The sequence below is a fragment of the Palaemon carinicauda genome, chromosome 6, assembly GCF_036898095.1.
Source record: "Palaemon carinicauda isolate YSFRI2023 chromosome 6, ASM3689809v2, whole genome shotgun sequence".
NCBI lineage: Eukaryota > Metazoa > Arthropoda > Malacostraca > Decapoda > Palaemonidae > Palaemon > Palaemon carinicauda.
The window spans coordinates 152,671,233-152,691,350 of NC_090730.1; the positions used below are offsets into that span (position 1 = coordinate 152,671,233).

At 37.2% G+C, this 20,118-nt stretch overlaps 1 long non-coding RNA gene across 1 annotated transcript; it reads right to left on the reverse strand.

Moving 5' to 3' along the window:
• Positions 1 to 7,545: 7,545 nt before the first annotated feature.
• LOC137642237 (uncharacterized) lies at positions 7,546 to 19,489 on the reverse strand. Its single transcript, XR_011044709.1, has 3 exons — positions 19,379 to 19,489; positions 8,438 to 8,628; positions 7,546 to 7,820 (listed from the first exon to the last, which is right to left on the reverse strand). It is a non-coding gene; the product is annotated as an uncharacterized lncRNA (long non-coding RNA).
• Positions 19,490 to 20,118: the final 629 nt, after the last annotated feature.

A 20,118-nucleotide genomic window follows, 5' to 3' on the forward strand; every position in this document is an offset into this window, starting at 1 on the left:
GCAGTCCAGTTTTAAATAGAAAATAACATCCCTGTTGCCCTGTTAACGACTGAACCCAACTGAAAATTTCCTCACTCATATAGCCTTATTTTAAACATTTCAGATATTAAAGGTAGTCGATTAACTTTATTACTACCAGCCTTTTAACAAAATATATAAAAACACTTACCTATAAACCTTGCTGATGAGTAGGCCTTTCCTAGAGGCTATGAGAATATGCAGAATCTCAGAAGTCGTCAAATGCTCCATGGGTTGTCATGACCAAGTCGGCCATCATTTAATTTACTCAAGATTTTCTAAAATTCCTAGAATACAAAAATATAAATTTACTACACTTCGTCAAAGTTTTTTTTTTTTTTGACATCATGGTATATGTTAAAATCTCTAAATTGGAACTGTTTAGGCCATCATTACAAATTACCAAGCAAATCTTTAATTACATACCAGTCAATAGTCATACAAAATTCTATGAGTTTTCTAATAATAAATTTGCTAATTGTTTCAGTCCTCCGTGGAATCAGTAAACCCCCCCCCCCCCCTTCTGTCTTATGAAAATAATAAGCTACACAAAATTAACCATAGTTTTAGTTTACTAAATGCTAAACAGATTCGAATGTTTTCTCCTATGCTTTATGATTATATACTTGCAAGTGTCTGCTATTTTATAGTAAATTGTTAACTTAAATGTTACCCTCAATTGCCTCTAATAAGACACTAGTAATAAAATGCATTGGCATCAACCAAATACGAAGGTAAATAGCAAATGCAAAAAAATTATCACTTAATAATCTTTCATCAATCAAATTAAATGCCCACTGCCATTGGTTATTTCACACATTCTGAGCCATCAGCAATTAGTATCACTACCTGCGTAATACAGTACTACTATTTACATCAGTTTACAACCACCAAAAAATACTGGACTTGACCAGAAACAGAAAGTGTTCAATTTTTTTACACTGGGTATTTCTGTTTATCTATTGGGAAAAAATACCAGTGTTTACCAGAAGGGATCTCAAAGTCTGCGTGTTTAAGATGGCATGTAGTTGAAAAAGCTTTATGGAAATGAGCCAAGGGCCAACCATTTCTTACAAAAAGTACCACCATTTAAAACTAAGTAGTTCACTTGTAAGCTGAGGCTAAGGACACCCTGATGAGAAACTTAAACCTCCCGTCAATCTTAAATTTGTTGATCCACTTCCAGGAGAGGTCGATAGCAAAAGCAAACATAATTATTACACGATTTCAGCCAGAGAAGTATCAAGGAAATCAATTCAACATGAAACGATGAATATCGGTAAAAGTTGGATATTAACATTAATAAAACAAAACCTCATACAAAACCTAACCAACAAATAAAATAATGTAAACGAAGACAAAGTAAAAACAAAAAATAAAAAAAAATTTAAATTTCATATCGAGAGAACTCAAATATAAAATGTTTGTCATAGAAATTAATTGCATTCTGTTTAACTGGCCGACAAAAGAGACAACAAAAATGGTACAGAGGTCACCGTTCTAAAATGAGACCAATACGATCAACAACGTCCATATAATGACCAACAGGTAGTATCCAAATCAACAAGGATTTTTGGGGATTGACTGAACATGCATTGCTCCATTGAGAGAGAGAGAGAGAGAGAGAGAGAGAGAGAGAGAGAGAGAGAGAGAGAGAGAGAGAGAGAGAGACTGGATACTTTTACATATTCATAAAGCTAAATGTGGTATTTGTTTACAAGAGCACGCTCTCCACTTAATCCAAAATTATGCATTCCTGCAGCTCTCCTCTTTTTGTACAGTAATTAGGAGGTTCTTCAAATGCTGGGAAAGAAAAACTAGCAAGATATTTTGCTCAAGGGGGGAAGGGGAGGGGTTGGTTGAAGGGGTACTAAACGACCTGGGTATTTGTTTACAAGAGCATGCTTTCCATTTACTGTACTCCAAAATTATGCATTCCAGCAGCTCTCCTCTTTTTGTACAGTATTCAGGAGGTTCTTTAAATGCTGGGAAACCAAACAAAAAAGCAAGATATGTTGCAGGAGGGGGGAGGGGGAGGGGTTGGTGGAGGTGGTATTAAACGACGTGGAACAGACATCAACAGTCAATCAAGGAGAAGTTCGTTACGTCAGCGGATATTTGGTATATATTCAAAATATATACTAAATTAAAAATGGATCAATTACTCAAAAGTGTTACTATTTGTGAAATGTATATTTTATATTTGGTAAATATTTGATAATAAATCTTAAGTGTTTTTTAAAGAAACCATTTTGAGTATGACTAGTATTCCCAGACGACATTTTGCTACACTAACGCCATCTATTGACCACTGCCTAAGGAAGCCAGCCAATTTCTCGCCAATAAAAACAGTCATACACTGCAAAAATAGTCTCTCAAAAAGTTTCTAGAAAAGAAATAAAATTTATTGTCCAAGTATTTACCAAATAAAATATACAATTCACATATAGTGACTCTTCTGAGTAATTGCTCCAATTTCAAGTTAGTATATACTGAATATTTTGAATATATACCAAATGTCAGCTGACAGCACGAACTTATTTTTAATTGACTTTGTTGATGTCTGTTCCAGGTCATCTAGTACCTCCTCAACCAACCAATCCCTTTGCGCAACATATATTGCTATTTATTGCTTTACCGGCATTTAGAAAACCTAATTACTGTACAAAAAGAGGAGAGCTACAGGAGTGCATATTTTCTGAGTAAATGGAGAGCATGCTCTTGTAAACAAATACCACGACCTGGAACCGACATCGTCAATATAGAAAATCAAAGAAGTTTGTGACGACAGCGTAGATTTGATATGTATTCAAAATATATACTAAATTAAAAATGGATCTATTACTCAAAAGTGTCACTATTTGTGAATTGCTTATTTTATTTGGTAAATACTTTACAATAAATCTGATTTTTTAAAGAAACTTTTCATGTGAATGACTACATTTGCAGTGTATGATTGTTTTCATTGGCGGGAAATTGGCAGGCATCTTTAGGCAGTGGTCAATAGAAGGCGTTAGTGTAGCAAAACGTCGTCTGGGAAAACTACTCAAAATAGTTTCTTTAAAAAAAAGACAAAGATTTAACAAATATTTACCAAATATAATATACACATTTCACAAATAGTGACAATTTTAAGTAGCTGATCCATTTTTAATTTACTATATATTTTGAAAATATACCAAATCTACGCCGACGTCACTAACTTCTCTTAGAATGACTATGTTGATGTCAGTTCCAGGTCATTTAGTACCTCCTCAACCAACCCTTCCCCCTCCCCCCATGTGCAACATAACTTGCAATTTTTTGCTTTCCTATCATTTAAAGAACCTCCTAATTACTATACAAAAAGAGCTGCAGGAATGCATAATTTTGGAGTATATGGAGAGCGTGCTCTTGTAAACAAATACCCTTGAAGGTTTAAAAACCAACAAAAATGCTCCTTTGTGCACTAATTCAATTTAAACTTGCTTTAAGTTATTACCCAAACGGAATATAAAACTTTTATAATTAATTTTTAGTTATCTTAGGCATACAAGTCAAGAGTCCTTTAACAGGGAGGCTATTTCAGCAAGAGTTGGAGACAGTCGGTAAATCGTTTAACGAGTGGTCAAACGACCTGTGAATGTTAAGGAAGAACTGTGGGTTAGAAGTCCCCATAGAACTGAAATGGATGGTTTTTCTAATTCCCTAGAAGTATCTGACCGTCTGGTCCCGTATGGAAGCAAGTGGCGACTCCAGCAACCTCCTATATCTTTCATAGGGATTAGAAGACAAAGGGCCTGACCTGTACACGAGTTTAAAATTAAGGAACCCTTCCCTTGAAGAGGAAATAAAAACCACTTATGATTAAAGTGGTCTGTGTAAATTTCCCTATCCCCCTTATATGGAAGGATGGGAGAGATACCTTAGTGTTAAAAGAAAAGAATGGAACTCCTAAGTAACAGCATCAAGTCTGATCCAGCTCGTAATGTTTAGACCACATTATCCGTAAGTGGGGTACAAAAAATGAAGAGCAAAATTATTCTAACATTCATTCCAGACTTGCATCTTTGTGATACCATAGACAAGATTCTTCCTATCCCATGTAGGAGTTTGGCTGACTATGCAAGTACTTGAGCAGCCACCACAGGACCAACAACTTAGGTTTAAAGGGACATACCCTTTAAGTTAAAGGCCTCGACAGCAATTTGTTAATCCAAACTCCAGCCTTCAGCACCTGGCTCGCCGATAGATTTCCTTAAGGTACAGCGAGGCCTACATGCCTGACTTGCCGAACTCTGTTACTAGCTGGTACCTTGACCCTTAGTTGTAAAAGCGTACACTGTGCGGATCATCTTTATCACCACCAGATGCTTCGCGTAGTTTGAGGTAGTCTCGAACCTAGGGCCATGAGCCAACTTCTGTGTTTTGGCCACACACAAACTGATATAACATTAAAAGAGACTTCCCTCCACCCCTCAGCATGGGTGACAGCATAAGATCATACAACTCAAACTCTCTTCACCAATACTAATTGTAGCCATGAAGACATGCTTGAGAATCACAATTTGAAGATCTTATCAATTGCTCATGTTTTACATAAAGAGTATCTCTAGGACAAGGGACACTACTCAGAGGTCCCCGAGGTACCAGGGAGGGCAAGATTACTCGAAACTCCTCACGAGCATAGACAACTCCGAGAGGGAGGGGACTATACCCATCAGTCAATGCCAAAGCCAGACCAGTAGCCTTTAATAACTTTTAAGGTGCTTGTCAGTTTTTAAGACTAGGATATCCCCACAATCTGTACTAGGTTGCTACAACCTAAGTATCCTATCCAAGAGACCAATAGCAGAAGATGGCCCACTTACCCTGATAGACCAACATTGCATTAGACTATTGCAGATATCCGAGATGCACATGTGCAGTGCTTCATGAACAGCCTTTGGCTTTAGAGATCCTGGATAGCCTCCATTTATTAAGTTTCAAGGACTTTACAAACTGGTAGTACCTCTAGGGACGTGATTGACACTAGCGTGAACCAGTGTGGTAGTTTTCTGGGGACCTCAAATGAAGGGCTAGGGTTAACAGATTGGGATACCACTTGGCACGTGCCACTGTTAAGTTACGGATTGTCACAGGTTTGGGCATATTCAACACCTGGCCGATTAACAGCCGGATCAGGCCACGCGGAGGGAAGGCACATATCCTAAAGTTCCTGGGTTTGTTAGAAGGCTTCTTCAAACACTACCTATGGGTCTGGAACAGGGGAGCAAAATGCAGGGAGCTTCCAGTTCAGCAGTGTGGCAGGTCAATCCCTGCAGACACCTCACTAAGCAAGGAAGTAGGGATTACTAGGACAATACAACCTGCCCTTGGCAACAGTGTGTCTGCTAGTAAATTCCTCTTACTCAATGTAATTAGCATACCAGTATAGTATAAAGACGTTACCAAACATTCATCCACTTCGACAACTAGCAGCCAGGGTACAAAACTGTACCCCTTCGATATTAGACGTAGGCCATGGTAGGGTTTTTGCAGTGTCAACACTACAGAATGCCGCCTCAAATAAATTTGGAATGCTTGCAGCACTAGAAAGGTTGCATGCATTTCCAGGACATTGTGCAGATGCAATTCCTCAGGACCATACAGGTCTCCCAAGTGTTCTCTCCCCACTGCTTCAATGTGTCACAGTCCAGGTCCCCAGGCACCCTGCAATCCTGGGCAGTCATATGGGGTCTAAAGTCACACTGGTCCCTGCCACTCCTTATCCCTAAAGGAGGTGGTGTGTAACAACAGCCACAACATTGGAGGCCGTATCATGGGGAGGGAAAACTTCACAGCAGGGCCAGATACACAAGACACAAGAAGGGGGTTACAGGCCCTAAGCAGGGTTTGGTTGATTGACATTGATGAAGGGGTTGACACCAACAATGGACCCAGGTCAGGGAATGGGGTATCCCTGGGGAGAGTGGAAAACTGACACGACACCTGGTACCAGCACTATTTCAGCCACCAGTTATCACTGCAAGACTTCAAAAGTCCTCTTTGGTTGAGAGGGGCAACCACAGGGTCCTGGCCACTGTGGGCACCATTACTTTCACCACTTGCTATCACCAGAATCAATGAGGATTCTAATATTGGGATGACCTACCTTTAAGACTTATGGAAGCCCAAGACTTCTTTGGGCCAAACTCTGTCAGTAGTCTGTACTTTACCCAGGTGAAGAGCTTCAAACCACTTTAAATGTGGTGTGGCAAGCTTAAGGGGGAGGGGGGCCATGTAGCACTTCACTAAAACCTGCAGAGCACACCCATGCAGATCTGATTGCTCCTTGTTCTTATTGCATACTCCAAGGGGACCATACCAGGGGACAGTGGCACCAGGGACCCTCTGAGGAGACCTTAGCAGCTCTTGGTCTTCAAGATACATGCCGGAAAAGATAGAGTAGTTTCTTTCCCTCCAAGGCAAAGGGCCTGCCACTGTACAGAGGCCACAGCCTGCTCTTAGCACATTGAATCTATTGCTAACAATCATAGCCCCTTTATGCAGCCTAGAGGAAATGTGAATCTACTGTACATCCTTTTTTCCAAAACCAACTTCAGTGTCCACACTTACTCTGGGAAGTAAAAATTTAATGCTTGGTCACTTCATATTCCCAGCAGCTCTCCCTAATTACCCACAGCCCTCCTGTTCACATGGTTAAAGGCCTGAATCTCATTAAAAAGGCCTGAATCTCATTAAAAAGGCCTGAATCTCATTAAAAAGGCCTGAATCTCATTAAAAAGGCCTGAATCTCATTAAAAAGGCCTGAATCTCATTTCCTAAGCACTTGAGTTCATGAAAATTTTATATTGCACCATTAAGTATGCCTGTAGCCGGCCGTTTGAAGGCAGCAGCTTATAGCTTAATATCCTTAAGTGTTTACTGTGCTTACAAGTCTTTTTTAAGAGAAAGTTAAAAGTAGCCATATGCTGGAATGATACTTAATAGAAGACCAGGAAGATGTAATTAAGGGAGAGGGGACAGGAGGAACTTTTTGGAAAAAAATACTTCTTTCAAGAGTGGGGCAGGGGGTCCTGCAAGGAAGGGTTAGAAAAAGCAAAGTATGGAAGTAAAATTTCAAATTTCCAACTTTCCAGGGTAAGCAGAATGTAGGTCTAACTGCCCTCCAGGCACACAAATCTCAGGCTACACCAATGATAATTATATTTGATTGCTACACCCTGATGATAATATTTTATAAGATTACAACCATATCTTTATCTTAAAGGTGTCCTCTACTGTTGCCTTTCAATTGTTATCAAAGACTTTCTTTTAATGCACACACCTGTAGCTTACAGAGCTTCAACATTGTTTCCTTACTAGTGATCTGCAGTTACATTATAGCAAAATATGTTTCATTATAAAAATATACAGTACAACCCATCAGGACCTTCCTACCTTAAGACCAGACTCCATTGCCTCCACCAATGAGGTTATTTTACTTTTAACCTAAAGCTGGGAACTATGCCCAAGTGTAAGGTAATTAAAGGATAACTAGTAAAATCTGTTCACTAAAAGGTTTATTATTTATGTATGAGAAGTCAAGTCGAACACTAAAGTGTATAGTTAACACTACAAAGCATGTTAAATCTATTCACTTTTGGAAAGTTAACCAAAATTCTTGTTAATGTTCATAATCCCAAGGTGAATAGGTTAAAAGTAGTCACTTCATAATCCAATACATGGCATTTGAAGAAATCTTATCCTCTATGCATTCAAAGGAATTTGAATGACATCTACAGAGAATCGCCTGTGGCCGATCTACTAAATACAAGTACCTGGAAAGAATTTTTTTTATCAGTAATTTAGTTAAATACTTAAATTATATACACGTACCTGGTAAGAAGTTTATCAGTAATTGTTATTAAATATTTAAATTATATCTATGTACACCAAGCAGGACTAAAAATCAATAATACACAAAGGGATCTTCGTTCAATATACCCACTCATCGACTAGAAATTAGAACTTTTCGTAGGCTTAGCATTACATCACGCCAATTTATAAATAACAGCATATCTAGAATCTTAATACTATAAACCAACTATACATTAGAATAATTTTCTACAATGTACACAAGAGTTAATGGAAGAGTTAATGGCAGAGTTTTGAAAACCAATTACCAATTTACAGTTTTAAATTAAAACTTATCCAAAACTTAAATTCATAAAAATCTGGCAACTAGAAATTAAGTGAAAAAACTTCCAATCTTTAAAAGGGCAGCCTTGTAAAGCCTACTATCCTTTGTCTCCAAAAATTCTGGCCACTAGAAATTAAGTGAAAAAACTTCCAATCTTTAAAAGGGCAGCCTTGTAAAGCCTACTATCCTTTATGTCTCCAAAAATTCGGTAAGTAATTTATCAAATATATGTTATGCTGATTAACTTTTCCATACCTTAATCTTGCAAGCAATTGAAGCAATGAAAAATTAACCTCATGAGCAGATTATCCCAGGCATTTGTTTAAAGTCCTGAGTGGTTCCTTGTACCACCACTAAAGCCAACCCGGCTCCTCTGTACAAAATCCATAGGTGGTCGTCTCCCTTCAAACGTTTTGGTCAAATCAACGCAGTTTTGCGACTTCAACCTGGCAATTTAAGAGAAGATATTAAGAAAAAGGTTTTCAAAAAATACTAATTAAGCTATGAAAATTTGATTTAACATTATGATGTATTGAGTTTAGCAATAAGTATGCTAAAAAAAATATCCTTCCACGACTTCTGGAAATCTAACAACAGCACTTTCAAAGAAAAGCCATTCAATCAACAAGACAAATTTTAATCTGCCATCGTAGTCAATATTTTTCATTTATCAGCCAAGAGCATCTAGGCATCAAAGAAAATCCAGTATTATGAACCCAGAGCATCTAGGCATCAAAGAAAATCCAGTATTATGAACCCACATATCAAATTTCTTTATTATGAAGATTCTGGTAAAAGGCAGAGATTCAATGGCCATTCAACAAATTAATGAAAGAATTTGCCCAACAGCCTAATAGCAGTTAGGTTATTAAAAAAAAAAAAACACTATTTACCAACATTAAAAACCTTACTACTAACCTAGACTCTGGCCACTCATTTTATATGGACTAAAAGTAATTTAATAACAAAAGACTTCTAATGGTCATCAAGTCATTCCTACGAAATTATTTTGAACCAAGTTAAAAAAAAAGATTCCATCATTCTAAATGTCAGCAAATGTAAGAATCAATATTCATGACTTTAAAAACATACCTCCTCAATCAACCTGTATCTGATTATGCCTTTGAGAGTAAAAAAAAAAAAAAAAAAAAAAAAAAAAAAACCTTAAGTAGACATGACTCCTACACTTTATTGCCAGTGATACAAACTAGAGTCCTTTACATATGATAGAATAACAACGTTGGAGAGCCCAGGAGTTGAAAGAGTGTAAACACGTACTATTCCTGCTTGCTCATTGAGCACAGATTGTAGCCAGGGCTTTTTAGGGGTTAAGTAATGGTGGGGAGGTAGGAGTAAAGAGGCGTGGTTTGTACAATTAGGAAAAAATTTCTATACTCATGTTCCAACAGAATTACAAACCCTCGTTCTTTTCATAGGTTTGTACGATTCTGAAATATTACTTCTGAAATTTGTCATTTGTTCTGGTATAAATACAAAACCTCACCCCATTAAATAGAAGACCGCATTAGGCGGGAAAAGGCCGATTCCTACTAGCTGCGCACTTATCCCAAGATATCTAAAACTTAAACATTTGAGTAGCACAGTTAAGGTTCCAGGGCCTGTACAATAAAAGATGCGAAGCACAGAATCTCCGATAGTAGGCTTCTAAAGTCCGTAGGCGTGCCTTTTACACGACACTCGCCTTTTAAGTTTCGTGAGGAATAACATTAAATTGTACAGGCTAAGTGGGGCTTACCTGCAAGCAACTAGGTTCCAGCCAACTGATTCCAATCCTGTACCCCAAGAGGGGAAGAAATGAAAAGTAATGGGTCAGCTAGTCTTCAATCCTCCCAATCTCGTATGTACCCTCCATCCTATATCTGATGCTAATGGTCCTGCAAGATGAGCCGGTCAGCTAGTCTTCAATCCTCCCAGTCTCATACGTACCCTCCATCCTATATCCGATGCTAATGGTCCTGCAAGAGCCGCCGAGGAAGCTATACCACCAGCTTTGTACCCATTACAATTCATGGCAAAAAGGTTTGGGACCTGTGGGTCTATTCCCAGAGGTCATGGGCAGTAAATGTAGTCAGTCTTTTCAAGACATCTACTGGGAGTACCTGCACCACAGACTTGTGGAATTTCAGGGTAGGGCTGACCCCTGACATCACAAGCTCTTAACTAGATCTCCATCTCTGGGGTATAAGGTTAGGTTGGCAAAAGACTACGTCAATAACTTCCCTTAGCCTAGGAGAGTATTTGACCCTTTCTGTGCAGACGAAGAAGTGCTGCAGTGCAAATTTTAAGGTAGCACCTAACCTTCACAGGACACACAAGCAGCTGATTATCCAGTTTTACTGATCTAAGGCTTACGACCTGAAGAAAAACTTGCTAGGACCCTACCGATTCTGGTTTTTATCCTCAAACTCGGAACGGAGGAGGAAGTGCTGTATCCAGTGCTCTGCATGAGCAAGGCTAAAGGAGAGACCATGAAGCTCACTAACCCATTTGAAGGAAGCCAAGGTGAGCAAGAAAACAGTTTGGAGTGCGAGGTTCCTGTCAGACGTAACTCTTGACAGTTCATAAGGTACCCTCTTAAGGGACTGCCAGACCTCAAATATTCCAGGGCAGTGGTCACTCATAAAGGACAGGACTCCTCAAGACTCCTGAGCATAGACAATTCTCCCAATGAGTATGTATTAATTACTTACTGCCTACACCTATCTCAAAGTTGAGCAAAAGCCTTCTCACCACCGATATAGAGCAGAGGTTTTCTCTCCGTGGGTTGAATAAAACTAGGCATTACACCTGTACGTGGAATTGCAGCTCTATGAGAAGACTTCCAACAATAATGACAGAAAAAGACCCACTTTGCTTGGTACACATTAAAAGATTTCCTAAAATAATATGACATCTCAGCCTTTCTTTAGGAGGAGATGCTGGATAACCTTTGTGCATGAAGCCGTATAGTGCACAGAGCTATGGAATAGCTGTTAAAGTAGTTGACAGAGGCCGTTCTACTTTGGGTCATTTATGGAGCTACTCTACTGTAGTCATATTGAGAAGGGGCTCTGACAGGACTATTCAAGATGCTACTTAGGCAGCAGAAGAGGCTGTTCCATGGGTGCTCGAAGGCTGCTTCAAATGCAGCTTCCGGGTCTGACAACGGCAAGCAGTATATCAAACTTCTGACTTAAAACTTGCAAGAACAGGTAGACAAGAAAACCCATTAAGTCAGGATCTTGAATACTCAAGAGGATGCAAGCCCCACTCTGACCAACGATCTGTACTCCCGCTCAGCTCGTCCGCCAAAATGCTCTTCTTTGGCTGGAACAAAGCAAAAGTCAAGAGTTGAGCCATCGGGCTATAGCTGTGGAAAAAACTGAACTGGATTTTTTGTTTATATATACTATTACAGTGGTATTGTCGCTCATCAGCACCATTGTTACCAGTCAAAAGGGCAAAAGTGTTGGAGCATGAGAAAATTACACCCCAGCATGTTGACATGGCACACACTCCCAGTCTGTTCATTGCCTCAACGCAAGGTAGAGGAGGAAGTGACCTTCTCATCGTTTCTGCGGCACCTTCATGAACAAATTCTGGTGGAAACTACATTAGCAAGCGAGCAACCCAAATTTAGTCTCACCATGCCACCATTATGGGTTTTGTCAAAACACTCCCCTAATGGGACCAATGATAAAGGGTAGTAGCTGTCATGCAATCAGTTATCTCTTGAGCTACCATTGAAAAATTACTTCCCAGAAAGGCCAGATGACCCAGCAACTTCTTCCAAAGCCATTAAATGAAGTGATCATCTGAATGCATAGCACTACATCCAGAGACTGGGAGACCTTTAAGTTGTTGTCTATGTTCATACCTAGGTAATCAATGGTAGTTTGGGTGCTAGAAGCTACTGATTTGATTCACCACAAGCCCCCCAACTCAATGACAGAACAAGACACCCATCTTAGTGGAATAGAAGGGCTTACTCATAAGGAAAAAAAAAATCCCTCTGGGAATTTTTTTTATTTCAATCAGCTAAGATCAACCAGTCACCTAGATAACATTAAAACAAAATTGCCATTGGTGTGCGCCCATGTTAAAACGAGAAAACTTGGGAGCTGTTATGAGAATGTAAAGAACTTTGAATTTTTACACTGCTCACTATGACACCTGCACTACTTGCCAGCAACAGGCTGTAGGAGATCTTCTAGTACACTTAAGTCTATCATAGTTGTGACATCTAATGGGCTGATTGCAAGCCTGACAGCACCTGTCTCCCTTTTAAAGGATATTTGTAGAACCTTCACTCAGGGCTGGGAGGTCTACAACCAGCCCCTGGCCTACTGTATAGATGTTCAGGTCATAACCAGTGCGACCTGTGCATTCTAGATCACAATCTCAAGAGTAAGATCTCTTTATTTCCGGATTACGCTGAATCCTAGACATGCGGACACTTACAGGAGTCTTAAATCCTGCAGGTATCGTCTGTTACGAGTGGCATGGTAAGGCGTGATGAAGAGACCAGAGTTTTGAGTGGTGTGAAGTGAAGACTCACTTATGCAACTATTTAGGATGTGGGCGAAACACTTGTGGTAACTTGCTTGTTCCAAACCCCCAACATGCACTGGCAAGCAGTAAAAGGCACTAGCAAGTGGTAGCATGCACTTTTAAGCATGCTACCACAATAGGCTCAGGAGAGGTGGTTCTCTCCTCGAGACCAGCATTAAAAAAACAACACACGTACGTACGTAAGTCTGCGCGCAAGTCGAGACCTTACTCGTCATCACAGGGAACCTAGCGGGTAGAAAGTTTTCCAATTACGGGCAGCACGAGTATCCACGGTGAGAGCATGGTAGGCATGTTAACACAAGCATGTCTTTTCTCAGTGGTGAGAGAAATTAGGAAAGCAGGCATGAATACATGGGATCAATGAAGTTTGTCTCTTTATGCGCTAGAGTGTAAGCGCACCCCGTCCACTAATATCAAGCTATCAGGAACACGCTAAACACAATGATTGGCGCAGAGCTACCAATCTCTGGTCAAGCGATGGAGGGCGTCTGCATTCCGGAAGGAGACCTGGTTCCTCCCGATATAGTCTTCTTCCGAAGTAGTAAGGGGGTTGGACATTTGAGAAGTGTTTCAAGGATTTTTAAGACTATTACCCTTCAGTTTTATAAAGTTAGCCAACTTTTAAAAGCAGTTTTCCTAACAGTAGACATATCTCCAGCAGAAAATTAAAAAATTTTAAATTAAAAAGCCATGAAACTCCAGCCAGTCTGATAATTGTTTCACTGACTTTGTAAATCAAATTGAGTGCTCAGTTGCTAACTAGGCAAACAGGGGGTCGGGGCTTCCCACTACCTGCCATCTGTTTCAATGTACCTTGTTAATTAAGTTTAACCCTGAGGTTTTCCAGCTTCGCTGGTATTGTATCCTATGTAAGGGACGAAGGTTTGTTTTTGTGCATTAAATTCTAGTTACAAGGTATAGATTTTCAATTATCAAATTTGTTTTCACCTAACAGCAAAAGAATTTGGAACATTACTTATTTTATGCAGAAAAGTAAATTTTAAATCAAAACTTTACTATTTTGAAGATATCAATTTTGGCAGTCTTGGGAGGTGCTAATCCCCTAAAGCCTAAAGACATTTCATATATCATACATGCAACCTAAACTTTTACTGTAGTTTGATTCCTAATAAGACAAAACTAACAACCCATGTAAAAAAAAAAAAATGACAGAACCCATTGATAAAAAACAATCAAGAGTACAAATTGGTTATAATTATAAAATGGTCAAGCATTGCAGACCTACTAATACAAAGTTCGGTTTATTCAACCTTAGGATTCTGATTATTTTCTTCAAACTCCTTGCGTTTCCCAAGTAAAATAATTTTTTATATTTATTCTTTATATTTGTTCTTTACATTCTTTATATCTAATGTTCAAAACTGGTCTTGCCAGTCTTGAGCATTTCCGCCAAATTACGGAGTAACCGTGCTACAGCAACTAAAAACTCTCCTGGTATATTTCATCAATGTTCAAACAGCACTAACTTTTACTGGTATAGTTTATCAATGCTTAAACAGTACAAACTTTTCGTGGTATAGTTCATCAATGCCTAAACAGTACAAACTTTTCGTGGTTTAGTTCATCAATGCTTAAAGAGTACAAACTTTGTGGTTTAGTTCATCAATGCTTAAAGAGTACAAACTTTGTGGTTTAGTTCATCAATGCTTAAAGAGTACAAACTTTGTGGTTTAGTTCATCAATGCTTAAAGAGTACAAACTTTGTGGTTTAGTTCATCAATGCTTAAAGAGTACAAACTTTGTGGTTTAGTTCATCAATGCTTAAAGAGTACAATCGTTTCGCGGTATAGTTAATCAATGTTTAAGCAGTACAAGCTTTACGTGGTATATTTCAAAGCTTAAACAGTACAAGCTTTTCGTGGTAAAGTTCATCAATGCTTAAACATTACAATCTTTTCCTTGTGTAATTCATGCTTAAACAGCACAAAAGTTTTAAGTGGTCTGATAACTAAAAATTTTACTTAACCAGGAAGTAATATAATCTAACCGCTTCTCTGCACCACTAAACGCCCTTAGTCCAATAGTAAAAAGACCACCCTTAGCATTTGATTAACAGTGCCCTTCCAATTACACAATTCAAACTTTAAAGTTTAGAAAAAAAAACTAAGTTTGAAACTAATTTCTGTTTTCTGACCGAATACTTTAACATACCATTCGCAGGGTAATATTACCAACACCGTTTCCTATTATTAATGAACCCAGTTGATGTTACCCGAAATACACTAACAAATTTCCATATAATTTTTACTTTTATTACTCGTGAGTAGTCTTCAAGGCCCGACTCCACTGCTGGTGTAGCCCTCCGTAGGGCCTCCTTTGTACTGTACATGTTTCAATAAACATATATAATCTTAAGTGGATTGTGGTTTGTCAACATTATAGATAGCTTCTGGAAATTTCTAGTTCATGAAATGTTAGCCAGCCTATGGTAACTAAAATCTGAATTTTGGGCAAGAACCGCTAACTGGATGATCGAATACGTACACAAAGCACTTCGTTTAATTGATTGACCATACCAATTTCTTTACTTACTGTGGCAAGTCTGAACTAAACTTTTTATATAAGTGTTCTCAAACTTTAGAAACTTCAAAGCAAAGGCAAATTATTTTAGTTTAACTTTTTCCCTGTATCCTTCATAACTAATGAGACCCAGAATTAACGTGAAAATCAATCATAATGCACCAATTCTGTTAGCAGTTCAGCTAATAATGAATCTAATAGGATTCCTTTCCGCCATCATTGCAGTAAATTATTTCTAATAAACTGATGTAAAATAGAAGTGATTTCTATTTAAGAATTTAGGATTATGGACGCGTCGATATGCCTTGATATACAAGGTTCTTCTGGTAAACGAAAATACCTTATTGATACAGTAGTTTAAAAGTTTTAACATTACAAGTCATAGAGACCTAAAGAGCAATCAAAATATCTGTATTAGGATTCTAACTGTTTAACATCACAGCAACCCTTTGACCAACCACTTCTCACAGATTAAGATCATATGAATTGCCGAACTCTTGCATTTCAGACCAAATTTCAATTTTTTTTTCTGATAATTAGTTTCATAATACTTTTAAACAATAACAGTAAATTAGTAAAAATTTCAAGTTTTTAGCACGCCTAATAGCACGGAGGTTTAGGAGTTTTAATATTTGATTTTGAGGCAATATAAATATTCTTAAAAGTCTCTGCCATTCATGATCGACCTTTAAACCTTCAGGTCAATGAGGTTCAAACTACATTGACTAAGTCCTTTAAACAAAATTAAAAAGGCTACTATTTGTGTAGTGTATATTAACAATCGTATATTATACAGTTGCTTAAAGTATGAAATCATCCAAATCAAATCCTGAATTTACCGAAGCTAATTTACTAACTTGGTCGGGGATTTATGCGAGGATTTTTAAAACTTTAAATGCAATAGACTGGCAAATAAATTAAAGTTGCTCTTAACATTATAGAGTTGAAAAAACTTACCAAAACTTATTAAAGGGGAGCAATTAACAAATTTAATTTTAAGAACTTTCCAGCCCTTAAATGTCATAGGTAGGCATTTCATATAAACTCAATTGCGCATAAGGTAAGTACAATAAATTATTACCCGCCTCATCAGATAAGTCATTTTATTCGCATTATAACCCCATTTATATGAACATCCAATTTATAAATTATTTTTTTTAATCTTCCCGGTAAAAAATTTTCTTGGGGCTGTACGAAAAATTTAACAATCCATTTTCTAGGTATTCTTTACAAAATTTAACTATCCATTTTCTAGGCAGTCTTTACAAAAAACGCTATTTAAGCTTGTTTACGGGTATGTTTTGTAAGTTTGTCCATCGAATTTACACTAACCACTCATTGCTCTTGACTGTTGTGGCTCACTTCGCTCTTACTAACCTACCTCTATACTCTGAGAAGCTGTATATTTTGTGAGCCAAAAAATATGAGTATCTGGCGCTATCTTTACCTAATTTGAAAAAGTTTCACCGATTAATTCAAAACTGAATTCTACCGGGGAAAAATAAAATCTGCCTCCAACATGGAACTGGCCACCTAACAAAAGCTGTTTTCACTTTACTTTGATGGCTGCTTTTCCGGTCCCATACAGCAGGAGAATCCTGCTCTCTACAGGACCTCTACTGTGTTTTTACCTTATTCGTTCAGAGTATTTAACGTTCCACGTACCATATTCTTCATTTACTGTTAAATCGTCACTGTCAAATGACTCATGAAATAAAGACTTCAGTTTCCTCCTGAAAGCCTTAAAGTCTTCAATCATTAAAATGTTTCGTGGGAGCTTATTATATATACCGAAATACTGTGTGAAGCATAAGGTTTAAAATGTTTAATTACACCAAGTAAAACATTCAAGCTCGTAAAACTAAAAATTAATATCAAAAGTATACCTGCAATAAAATTCTTACGAGAAAGTCACGTTCGGTAACCATGGAACATTCATTTGATATGACAAGCACCTGATATTTTTACATTTTGGTTTTAACCTTTACTGAGGCAGCAGCCAGCTTTAGCGAAACTACGAAAACCACACCGGAACAACGCTAGTTATGCTATACTTGACCACACTGAAATGATTTTATAGAAACTTTCCCACGTAAGACCACAAAACTTTTAAAATAAATAAGTTATCACAAAGGTAAATTCAGTCCTACCATCGGTAATATCAGTTTCCGGGTAAAATTCATATTTGCCTGAAACTATCAACTAGATGGAAACTTCAAAAATTTAAATCTGAACCTGTCATCCCTAAATTTTTACATGAACGCTATATTTTTAGTTATAAGGCAGGAACTTTTTTTTTTGGGGGGGGGGGAGGGGAGGATTTTGGAATACTCTCAAAACAGTCTAAGTGAAAGGTGGAGAGTTTTCTTTTGACAGTTTTTCTTGATCCAGTATCCTTCGCTCAGGTTTTTACCAAAACCATTATAAACGCCGCTCATTTCAGGTATCACTAATGAGCTAGAGAACGAATTGGCTTGTATAATTTTTAACGTTAAAGTAAGGTGCTGTCTTAGATTTTCCAGGTCAATATAATTTTTTTTTTGTTATAAATTTGAATAACCTAATAAAATAAAATTCAAATCACTAGATTTTTGCCACCGGTTCCCATTACTTACGCAATGGTCATTTACCCAGTTCATTTCTGAGACTAGCTAACAATATACAGAAAATTACTCTGTAAATCTAGCCAAGCAATTGTCAACTTTTAAAAATCTCAACATCCATAAAAAAAAAAAAAAAGTTAATTTTAGTTTGCAGAAGTGCCTTGTCATAGTAGGATTACATTCAGGACAGCACTTACATGCATTTCATGAGATAATAGAAAATAGTCTCATTATAATGCCTATCTTTTGCGCATACCCACAAACTATAAAAATTTATATTGCACCTTCCTTTACATCAGGAATTCGATGGATACGATTGGAGACATTTAGGACCGTAATATCTCAATTGATCGCCCATTACATAAAATTAGACCGAATGTCACCAATCCCTCCCAGTGGAGGCCGGGAGTTTATGTACGGGAAATTAAAAACTTTTAGTAAGAGCAGATCAGTTATAAGTTGTAAATATGAGAAACACTTTGGTAATAACCTGTCAAAGAAAAAAACCGTAGCAAGAAAGTATGCAGATGCATTCTATCTTGACTAAACACGAAATGCCTAAAAGGACAGTTTAATTAAATTCCGACTAGCCGTTCATAACTTCAGTTAATTTATGGGACATTTAGTAGTCTAAAACAAAGTCTACGGTTAAAAATTATAGTTACAGGCGGAACAAAATTTAGGAAAAAAAAATCTGTAGTAGGTAATGTGCTTAATTTGACCATTTCAACAGCAAATAAATCTAAAGCCCGTTAGACCATCAAAGAACGGGAAATTTGAGAAATCTAAAAGGTAGTTGCTCCGCTGTGCGCTCCTTCGCTTGCGTAAAAACTATACCACCAAGATCCTATGTATTGACAAGCAACATGGCGTGCAGCCAACTCCATTGATTATTTAAGATAATTAACTTTTTACTAGCAGTGAAAATAAGTAATTTTCAAAGAAAGAAAAATTTTATTATAAGAAACCTTTTCCCTTTAGTAGAAAAGCTTCATCTGTCCGCAACTATAATAAAACCTATCGATGCCTGTAATGTCAAATCACAAAATCTAAAAGTGAAGAAAAAAGAAATCTCAATCTCCAACAAAAATCCTAGGATTGCCCGAATTTAACAGCTAATCAAGTTATTAAAATGAAGCATGCAAAAAGTTATGTTTAGTTTATATCTGCCTAAAGCAATACCAGGGAAAAAAATATAAAACCGTTACAGGGAACACTCTGAATTGTAACATGAACACAATTTACATTGTATTACTATACACGACACCAGACTACTTCGTAGAAACCAAGAATCTAAGAATTCTAAAAAGCCTCTACTAAAAAAAAAAAAGTTCCAAAACTTTTCATACAAAATACCTAAATGTAATTCCACATATAAAGGTTTTAACTCAAAAGTAATTTCTTAAAATGTACAACACAATACATAAAAGACAATACACGGTGCTTTAGATAACTAATTAAAAATGTACAAACCACTTACAATAAAACAAAAATAGTCGAAGTGCACAATCCAATTAACAACACTGATGATCACAGTAACACAACGAGTTTTCGAAGGTTCTTTGTATTGAAAAGACCGGTGAAGAAACGAAACCCAATTGATTGTAGGTAAGCAAGGATTCGGTAAAAATACAGTTCCTGTTCCTGAAGCCGTCTCAACGATCAGAGACATCTGTTGACAAAGTAAACAGTTCTAAAAAGGACGAAATAAAGGTTTTTGAAAATAAAAACATACATTACTCACGGGACAACTTTATTATTAGACATTTCTAAGCATCTGCTTTCTTTTAATGATATTTTTAACTAATAATGGATCATCCATATATATATATATATATATATATATATATATATATTCAATTTTACATTTATGCTCTTAAAATATGCTTAATGTTTTCAAGAAAGCGACCGATTAGAATTTCATGTTTTATTCTGTACACACGTATATGACATTATTCCTATCAAAGCCTCAACGAAAACTATACGGGATTAAAACATTAATGAACCATACACCAAACAATAATATTCTAGTTGATCTTCAATGCCTAACTACCTCATTGGTAGACAGGATAGTAATGAGTGCCTGTATTTTTTTTTGAGTTGTTGCATATAAAAACACTTATAATGTGAGGTTTCATTAATATAATTATTTTTCCTTAATTATATAGGCATTCCGGAGTACAAGACGTCTTTCGGTGGTTTTATTAAAAAAAGAAATTA